The sequence below is a fragment of the Monodon monoceros genome, unplaced genomic scaffold (genome assembly GCF_005190385.1).
Source record: "Monodon monoceros isolate NGI ecotype Baffin Bay Population unplaced genomic scaffold, NGI_Narwhal_1 Super_Scaffold_16, whole genome shotgun sequence".
Lineage (NCBI taxonomy): Eukaryota > Metazoa > Chordata > Mammalia > Artiodactyla > Monodontidae > Monodon > Monodon monoceros.
In genome coordinates, this window is record NW_021703772.1 from 54,656,084 (window position 1) to 54,667,162 (window position 11,079).

At 40.1% G+C, this 11,079-nt stretch overlaps 1 pseudogene; it reads left to right on the forward strand.

Annotated features, from left to right (window-relative positions):
- The first annotated feature begins 968 nt into the window (after positions 1–968).
- On the forward strand, positions 969–1,383 carry LOC114896527 (annotated as a pseudogene).
- Positions 1,384–11,079: the final 9,696 nt, after the last annotated feature.

Here is an 11,079-nt window from a genome sequence, read left to right on the forward strand (position 1 = left end):
TAAAGGAATTTCTCTAGGTGAAAAAGAAAAGGCCACCACTAGAAACAAGAAAATTACAAAATGAAAAACTCACCAGTAGAGGTGAGCTCACACACAAAGTTAGTAGGAAAGTTAAAAGTATTAAAATCACCTATATCCACAAATAAGCAGTTAAGGGATACACAAAACAAATGTAAAATACAATATAAAAAACAGTAATCAAGAGGGGAGGAGAGTACAAATGCAGAGTTTAAAAATGCATTTGAAATTAAGAGATCAGCAACTTAAAACAATCATGTATATACAGATGGCTATATAAAAACCTCATGGTAAGCACAAACCAAAAACCTGTCGTAGACACACACACACACACACAAAATTAATCCAAACTTAACACTAAGATAGTCATCAAATCACAAGAGAAGAGAACAAAAGAAGAAAGGTTAAAAAAAAAAGGTAGGAAGTCCTTCTCTCACCGCACTCTTTTAATAAATCCAAGTCTCTTAAAGTTCTAGACTTTGATTCAGGATTCAAGGCGTAGAATTTGGCTCAGAATTAAAAGTCATAGAATTTAATTCATGCAACTTTCTTCACTTGTGTCAGGCATGTGGGTGGTGGTCTTAATAGAAATGGACTACGATGCACTGGGTAGCAATAATATCACATAAAACCCTCCCACACAAGACGGCACAATACTGATTAACCAGATCAGAAAAAACATATTCCACTGGACAAACCAGTATACCTACCGGTCTAAATATCACTATTTTCAAACTGCCCATCTTGTAACAGTCCATAACATTTATCAACTCTTTGAAGCCTGAAACCTTATGTATTATTTACTTATTATTTATTAAATAAACAATTTGTTTATTTAAAGAAAGAGAACAAAAGACGGCAAAAAAAAAACCTACAAAAACAAACTCAAAACACTTAACAAGGGGGGTCCACGTGGGCGCCGGCGCTGCAGGTAGCAGGGTGGGGTTGTCATGGCGGAGCTGCAGCAGCTCCGAGTGCAGGAGGTAGTGAACTCTATGGTAAAGAGGCTGGAGAGAGAGAACATTGGAAGATGCAGGGCCTCATGTTCCAGTGCAGCACCAGCTGTTGTGAGGACAGCCAGGCCACCATGCAGCAAGTGCACCAGTGCATTGAGCGCTGCCATGCACCTCTGGCTCAACGCTGGCCCTGGTGACCAGCGAGCTGGAGAAGTTCCAGGACCGCCTGGAATGGTGCACTATGCATTGCAACGACAAAGCCAAAGATTCAGTAGATGCGGGGAGTAAAGAGCTTCAGGTGAAGCGGCAGCTGGAGAGTTGCGTGACCAAGTGTGTGGATGAACACATGAACCTCATCCCAGTCATGACCAAGAAGATGAAGGAGTCTCTCTCATCCATTGGGAAATAGATGTCTGCTATTGGCCATCGGGTTTGAAGGCAGGAATGTACTTAAAAAGAGGAATGAGGATTTGGGTTTTCTAAGGAAAGTTTATGAATGAGGAAATTAAGGATGGCAGCAAGTTTAAGGCCTATGCCACTTGCCTCTGGACACTGGTTCCTTTGTGTTTGAATCCTAGGAAGTGAAAAAACCTGGTGCTAAAATTTGGGTCAGAGATAGCACAGGAGAGTTTTTGTGAGCCTGAATTTCATGTGAATTTCATGAGCCTGAATTTCAAGTGCTTTTCCTGGCAACAGGGAGCCTCCCTTGTACCAAACCAGAGCCCTCCAAGGTACCAGCTTCTCTTAGTACACAGATACCAGCAGGCTGGCAGGTTCACCTGACCTGCTTATGAGCTGGTGGAATGTGAGGAGAGGTGTTTCTATTTGTTGCCAATCTCCTGTTTACCAGAAGGATCACTACAACATTTTCCACAAACTGGAAACAAAATCCATGAGGTCACTAATTTAGAAGGGGAAAGGGGGCTTCTGGGGATTTGTTTTGCTTGGTTTTGTTTTACATACAAGGGCATGAAGTTACTTTTAAGATGTAGAGTTGGGAGAGGTAGTTTGGATAAAAATTTTGAAAGGGTCCTTGCGGATATTCATTTCTGCCGTCAAAATGTGGATGCACATTTCTTAAAATTCTCACACATGACATCTTTCAGCCTGGAGACCCTGCGAAAATATAAGAAGTGCTATCATACTGGTAGGGGAAGCAAACCTTCCGTCTAACTGGCAGCCATGATGAGCCCTGAGGCTGTCTGCAGCAGAGTCAGCTGAGTGACAAGACAATCTTGCAGTGACACTCACCCTTGAAGGGAAAGGGGATTGTGATTGTGCTATATGCCAGTATTAGAAATGAACAGCAAAAGAGGAATTGTTAGCTGCTTAATTAAGAGTTATGAAGTACTGGCTTTGGATAAATCTGGTTTTCATAAAACAAGTAGAATGAAAGCCTAAACCCAGTATTGCTTACTTTGCCCCCTGTAATAACAGAGCTCTGTTGAAACAATCCCTTGGCAACACAAAGGTCAAAGGAGAAAAAGTCGGCAACTCAGGGGCAAGCTGTGACTCCTTTAGAGCAAAAAATGGGACAGCCCTACGTTACCAAATACCACTTTGGCAACATGCATTGTTCCTGCCCCAGTTCTGGCACCTTATCGTTTTATTAAGGACCTTGTGTTTTTACCAACTTATTACTTGATAATATAGCCTGTCTGTTTGCTGCTTCAAGACTGTGATATATTTTCCTAGTGGTTTGGTTTTAAAAATAAATAAGACTTAATTTTTCTTCCAAAAAAAAAATTTAACAAAATGTCAATAAGAACATTGGAGGGCATTATGCTAAGTGAAATAAGTCAGACAGAGAAAGACAAATACTGTATGATATCACTTACATGTATAATCTAAAAAATACAAAAAACTAGTGACTATAACAGAAAAGAAGCAGACTCACAGATATCGAGAACAAACTAGTAGTTACCAGTGGGTAGAGGGAAGGGGGGAAGGGCAAGATACGGGTAGGGGATTTAAAAAAAAAAATTTTTTTTTTTAAAGGAAAAAAGAGAGTTGGTAGTTGAGACACACTGCAGCCATAACTTTTAGATGTTTTTAGATTCCAGTCTGAGGGTGAGGAGACTAACTTTTTCCCAAGGGAAGTGTAAATCTTCTATATGAATTTGGAGGGAAAAGCCTGCTGATGCAATCTGGCCTTGGCCAGAGGCAATACTACCAGTTATGCCCTCACAGCGTGATACTGGGTGATACGCATGGAGAGAATCTGAGCTATGTTTTATGGTTTACGATTGGGCAAATTAGGCATTTGACAGGCAGGGGAATATTGTTTGGAACTTTGCTCAATAGGAGGCCATCATTACCAAAGCCTCGATGCCAAAGAGAAAGCTTGTTAATTCAGCTTTCCTTGATGGCTAATAACTTCTAATAGTCATTATATGGGTTACTTGGTCCTGCTGGGTCCCAGCATGTAAGCTTCTTTCTGATCAAAGTTACCCCCATGGGTAGGCTGTGGTTAAACGTTTTAATTTCGGTCTTCATGAAGTTCTGTTATCCTAGTCCAAGAGATTGAATTGGCAGTCTCCAACTTCCTTACCTTTTTTTCAACACAAGAATATAATTTTAAGAAACCTTTTGCTTTGAAGTAATTATAGATTCACAGGAAATTGCAAAGATAGTACAGAGAGGTCCCCTGTACCTTTCACTCAGTGTCCCTAAATGGTTACATCTTACATAAATATAGTACATTATCAGAACAAGGAAATTAACAATGGTTCAACATGTGTATACATCTAATTTTTAAATTTAAAGTATACACAACATAAAATTTACCATCTTAACCGTTTTTAGGTGTACAGTTCAGTAGTGTTAAGTACATTCACATTGTTGTGCAACCAATCTCCAGAACTCTTTTCACCTTGCAAAACTGAAACTCTGTACCCATTAAACACTAACTCCATAGATAGCTAGTAGGAAGCAGCTGCATAGCACAGGGAGCTCAGCTCCCTGCTTTGTGACCACCTAGAGGGGTGGGATAGGGAGGGTGGGAGGGAGACACAAGAGGGAGGAGATATGGGGATATATGTATACGTATAGCTGAGTCACTTTGTTATAAAGCAGAAACTAACACACCATTGTAAAGCAATTATACTCCAATAAAGATGTTAAAAACAAAACAAAACAAACAAACCACTAACTCCCCATTCCTCCCTCCCCACAGCCTCCGGGAACCAACCTTGTTCTTTGTTTCTATAAATTGTATAGATGACTTATGTAAGTAGAATCAGACAGCATATGTCTTTTTGTGACTGTTTTAATTCACTTAGCATGATGTTCCCAAGGTTCATCCATGCTGTACCACGTATCAGAATGTATTTCCTTTTTAAGGCTGAATAATATTCCATTGTATATACATACTCCATTTTGTTTATCTATTAATCTGCTGATGGGCAGTTGGGTTGCTTCTGCCTTTTGGCTATTGTGAATAATATTGCTATGAACATGGGTGTACAAATATCTTTGAGACCCTAATTTCAACTATTTTGGGTATTGTTAGGGGCTGAACTGTGTCCCCCTTAAATTCATATGTTAAAGTCCTAACCCCCAGAATATCAGAACGTGACTGTATTTGAAGATAATTCCTTTTAAGAGGTAAATTAAAAGTGAAATCTAATCCAATCTGGCTGGTTTCCTTACAAAAAGGAAATTTGGACACACTGAGAGACATTTTCTGAAATGTATACTTCTTAGTATGGTCTTAATATTTTTCATTCTTTTTTCTTAAAATTGCCTACAATATTCTTTGAAGTTGCAGTTTACAATAAGTACATTTAGATTGTTGACATCTTCAATTGCTTCTTCCTCGTAGACCATAATATTTCCAATTGAGAAACTACTTTCTCTGCAAGTGCTGAGGTACTTGGTAATTTGGGGCAAATTCTACATGGAGGATATTCTAAAATCTAACACTGGGGCTTCCCTGGTGGCACAGTTGTTGAGAGTCCGCCTGCCGATGCAGGGGACACAGATTCGTGCCCTGGTCCGGGAGCATCCCACATGCCGTGGAGCGGCTGGGCCCGTGAGCCATGGCCGCTGGGCCTGCGCGGCCGGAGCCTGTGCTCCGCAACGGGAGAGGCCACAACAGTGAGAGGCCCGCGTACCGCAATAAAAAAAAAATCTAACACTGCTATTGTTGTGAAATGTGTAAAATTTCAGCACAATATTTTCACAGGTACTGTTCCTTTGTTATCGATCCTAGTGCCTTAAGCAACAAAAAGGATTTATAAGACAAAGTGTGTCCAATAAATGGTCTCTATAATTCTTTAGAAAATTTCGCCAGATTTTAATGCTGCAAAACCATTGGTTGTTCTTGTTCATTCCATTCAGATAAAAAAATGTAAAGGTTCTTCTTACAAGTCCAGATGCTCCAAAGCTCAGTTAGAGAATTTAAAAGTTACATGTACATTGTTTGAGCTCTCAGCATTCAATTTGTTCAGTTCCTTCCTTGTGCTTGAAGGGATAAAATTCAGTGTCTTCCTGTTTGGAAGTTTTCCTTTCAATAATTGCAACTCACTAAAAACTTCAAAACCTGAAGTTTTTGGCAGTCTACTCATTGAATATTTAGATTAACAATTTCCAATTGATTTTGAGCAAAGTGAAACCAAAATTTAGAGAACTTGTTATAAAAATGTTTGATACCATTGCAAGATACCTAGAATGATTTACAGAGTAGTACTTCAAAGTACTACTCAAAAATATTAAAATTCAAATGATGATATATAGTAAAAGTAGAATATAACCATTGGAAAACTGTGAATTTTTTTTTTTTTTTTTGCGGTACGCGGGTCTCTCACTGTTGTGGCCTCTCCCATTGTGGAGCACAGGCTCTGGACGCGCAGGCTCAGCGGCCATGGCTCACGGGCCCAGCCGCTCCACGGCATGTGGGATCTTCCCAGACCGGGGCACGAACCCGTGTCCCCTGCATCGGCAGGCGAACTCTCAACCACTGCGCCACCAGGGAAGCCCAATATTTCACTTTTGACATAATTAATTCCTAAATGCTTTACTTCAATTACACGAATTGGATGAAAAATTGAACTACTTTTGGAATTATTTCAATTGATTTTCTATGTGAAGCATCTTATGACACTGGTATGAAGTTGTCATTATTTTGCACTATTTACAATAGCCAAGGCATGGAACAACCTAAGTGTCCATCGACGAATGGATAAAGACGATGTGATACACACACACACACACACGCACACACAATGGAATATTACTCATCCATAAAAAAGAATGAAATAATGCCATTTGCGTCAACATAGATGGACCTAGAGATTATCATACTAAATCAAGTAAGTAGGAAGACAAATACCATATGATATCACTTATATGTGGAATCTAAAATATGATACAAATGAACTTATTTACAAAACAGAAATAGACTCACAGACATAGAAAACAAACTTATGGTTACCAAAGAGGAAAGGGGGGGCGGGGGAGAAATAAATTAGGAGCTTGATATTAACATATACAAACTACTATATATAAAATAAACAACAAGGACCTACTGTATAGCACAGGGAACTATGTAATAACCTATAATGGAAAAGAATCTGCAAAAGGATAGATGCATAGATAGATGTATAACTGATTCACTTTGCCATATACCTGAAACACTGTAAATCAACTATACTTAAATTTTTTAAAATCGACATTATTTTAATTATATACAAAGTTCTTTTGCTAATGGAGCCAACACACTAACAGCTATTGCTACATGTTAGTGTACGTGTAAGAAAGTTGGACTCAATATGAGCAAAAGTAATTTAGAAGTAGATACATGTGACCTGAGTGAAAGTTATGCTTCACATAGTGATGGGAAAATGCACCTTTTGCTGCTGCGTGTGTTAAATCATTGTCTTCAGGCATGACGTTCTTAAATAACAACTAACTTTTCAAGCATGCTGATGCCTTTTCAGCAGATTTGAATCTTCTGGCTTTTTTTTGGTTTTTTTTTCATATTCTGGTTTTCATGTTAAGAGATTGAATGGACAAACAGACAATGGCCATACCATATATGACAACAGAACTCTCGCCCACAACCTCTGCAGCAATCAGCCCAGAACTGCCAGGACTCAGTCAATGGCTGCCAGCTTCCTCATTTTTGCCTCGATTTCCAACTCAGGACCATCCAAAGAAAGCCAAATATACTTCCCAAGCTAAACGTGTAGGATATACTGCTTCTAGTTAGCATACCTCCATCTTCCCCATGTCAACAGTTTCCAATCCAAGCATATCTGAAAAAAATTTTTCAATATAGAACTTTCCCACCCTCCTATCTGCCTTTGGGTTTCTGCCAAAGGCAAGTGATGGTGGCTCCCCTGCTATATAGCAACCTCTGAATAAATAGCCTTTGTGCTCATGTGGATGGTCTTCATCCATTTCCACAGTGTGGTCACTGATATCATGGTGGATGAAATTACAAATGGTGGATGGTAAATGTTGATAACATTTTATGCAAGTTACATTTTTTTTTAGCGGTACGTGGGCCTCTCACTGTTGTGGCCTCTCCCGTTGTGGAGCACAGGCTCCGGACGCGCAGGCTCAGCGGCCATGGCTCACGAGCCCAGCCACTCCGCCGCATGTGGGATCCTCCCGGACTGGGGCACGAACCCGCGTCCCCTGCATCGGCAGGCGGACTCTCAACCACTGCGCCATCAGGGAAGCCCTCAATTTACCTATTCTTCATTAACTTTACTGAGAAACAGAAATTCAGTACTTAACTTTTAGTCCTGGTTACTGCTATACAAATCCTTTTCTATCAACCTTTGAATTCTATGAATGATTTTTCACCTAATAGTAAAATTTTCTTCCTGGTATTGAATGGTACCTACTAATTTCTCTAAACATTGATAAGCGGTCACAGCAGAACCTGAAGAATCTGTCTCATTATGTAACATGCCAAGAAAATTCCTATTTCATGCTTTGACAACTCATCAAGGAAAGACAACCACTTGGAATAAAGAGCCCTCACAGAGAAATGCATTAATACAATGGCTATGAGCAGTAATATACAGGTGGTAAAGGTAGTGTGGATGACAAAAAATACAGATTTACATTCTCTGTTATCATTTAGAAATGCTTTTTGAAGTCTCAAAAAGTACAGATTTACATTCTCTGTTATCATTTAGAAATGCTTTTTGAAGACTCTTGCGTTGTTTGGATTTTTGCCAAGGGAAAACGTAACAGAAAAATAAAAACCCACTACCTTTAAACATCAGTATTTTTGTTTCACTAACAGGTCATCAAAACAGAACCCACTTGTACTGGCAGAAGTGTTCAGATTTCTACTCCTGGTGGTAGACAACAGATGTCACTCACTCAGCACTAACTAACCGTTCCCAGCTCTGGCCTCAGCACAGAAGACATATTCCCTGTCAATTCCGATTTGTGTAAGAATGTCGTTAGCCGGGTGTACAGGCATGTACTTGCTCCCAGGGAGTTTCCATAACATCTCTATATTCTCACTCTTAAATAAGAGCTTTATTTCAGATTCATACAGGCTCTTTTGTGGTTTTTTGTGACATTTTCCTCCTGCTCCCTAAGGATGAAATTGATGAGAAGGTACCTTTTTTTTTTTAAATCTCAATTGGCTCATTTAGGCAACAAGTTCACATGCTAATGAGAATAGGTGAGTTTGTTTAGAGAGGAGGGCTGAGAGAAGGATTTTCTGATTGACAAACAGCTGGACTTTTCCATTGAAAACAAATATTCTTCTCCTTTCAAGTTAAGTATATTAGAGGATTCTGGTTTTCATACTGCTTTAAACCAGGGTTTAGCTGAGATAGGATTTTGTTGTTCCAAAGTCAGATCATTTTAGGGCCACCTGAAATTGCTGAAGTCATCCAGGTCATTGCACTAACATGAGTCTAAATTTAAATGATACCTTTAGTCACTCATCATTATAATAGTGACCAGATGCAGTACAGTGTGATGGAAAAACCTAAAGAAGAAGCTAGAGGCAGGCCATCTATGTGGTTTTCTATGTTCCCGCTTTCTCTGTCTTTAGAGGTATATGCCTTACTGGATGAGTCTGTGAGGAATGGAAACAACTGGTTTCCCCTCCAGTTGTTACCTGTTGTATTTTCCCATTTAACTGAATTAATCATTTTCATGGAAACCTTTATTAAAAATAGTTTCAAAACAGACTTGCTTGCATGATTTTAATGTAATGAAAAAATTCAAAGTTATTTTCTTCAGATACTTTCATTTTCTTCTGTCTGCAAGCTCCAAGTGGAGCTGTATTCGTTTATTCATTCAATAAATATTTCTTGCATATGTACAATATGCCAAGCGCTGTTTTAAGTAAAGATGACAGATTTGTAAGAGAATCATCTTAGATGTCTCAGCTCTAGCAACTGGCTAAATATTCAATCCCATGTTATTTAACGACAGCATTTAAACTTCCCCCACCTTTGCACTGTGCAACTCACCTCCTCCTGCTTTGTGAATACCACTGGGGTAGGCTGAATAATGCCCCCGAAGATGTCCTTGTTCTATTCCTCAGAATCTGTCAATGTTACTTTAAATGGCAAAAGGGACTTTGCAGATAATTACATTAAGGATCTTGAGTTGAGGAGATTATGCTGGATTATCTGGGTGGGCCTTAAATAAAATCACAGCATTCTAATAAAAGAAAGGAGGCAAATTTGACTACAGAAGCAGAGATTAGAGAGATGTGGCCACAAGCCAAAGAATGCAGACAGCCACCAGAAGCTGGAAGAGACAAGGAACAGATTCTTCCCCAGAGCTTCCAAAAGCAACCGGCCCTGTCAACATCTTGATTTTAGCCTTGTAAAGACTCATTTTGGACTTCTGGCCTCTAATACAGTAAAGAATAAATATCTTTGTATTAAGCCATTAAGTCTGTGGTAGCTTGTTAAAGCACCAGTAAGAAACTAATACAGGTACAGGCCTAGGTTTTGAGTATAACTGTACTTTATAGAAGTGGAGTCTAGGATGTATCCAAAAGCACTAATGTCATCCATGAGATAGCAGTTTTGCAAATTTCCCTCACTGACTAGAAAAAAGGAAATTTTCTTCTTTATGGTTCCCCAAATCTACTGAGAAGCCAGTACAATGTGAGACGGCACTTTGGGGACAGACAGGCTTTTCCAGAATTTGTCAAATTTGAAGCACGCATAATATACCTGCATGGATTTGTTGTCAGGATTTGTCCCAGATGCTAACAAATGAAAGATAAAGCATCTAAATCAATAACCTCAGGGCTTCTGTTGAGCTGCACCTCACAGGCCTGCAAGCCCTGTACTTGTCCAGACTCAAGGCAGAAGGGAGAGCTGGAGTCAGCGACAGAGACACCAGTGGTTTAGCGGACGGGGGTTGGGGTGAGGTGGGGGGGTTGCTTACCTGCCTCAAGCGACGTCCCCGAGGGGCCCGCCACCGTGTGCGCAGGTAGCGGCCATCTTTGCTCCCAGAGGGTGGGGGGAGGTTGCCTGTTATAGGCGGAATTGACGTCAGCTTGGCTCATCGGTTACCAGGGAAACTAGCAGAGGAGCCTGCCCCTCACCATGCCTTTGATAAGCTCTCCAGGTGTAGAGACTCTGATCTAAAGATTAGAACAATCACTAGCTGAGGCCTGGTGCAAGTGTGTAGGAAGGTCAGTCAGGTGAGTTGGGTGTAGGTGAAGCAGACATTGATGGAGCAGGAGATGGACTGAGAGCAAGAGTACAGCCATCTTGAGAGGCCTGATCATACAGCTTCTCACATAATACTAGCTTTAGGCAATTTCACCAATTCAGCTAGACTGTGGAAAAACATCTTTTGCACTGAACAAAATAAAAAAGTTTGGAATGTTTCACTAAGTATCGTGAACTATGTTTGGCAAAATTGTGAGGAATTTAGAAAATAGCTGACCTCTTGGGGCTGATACCATGAATCTGAACATTACTGATGGAAGAAGCCACGCTGGGAATGCCATCCTCCTGTGTGGCCGCCTAGGTAGGTGCCTGCATATGCAGGTACCTCTTAGAAGTAAATGTACAAAATCTAAAGGCTGGTGCACACCTACATTGGTGACACAAGTGATGGTATTTTAAAGCATCACTGAGACCCAGTCTTGGTTTTT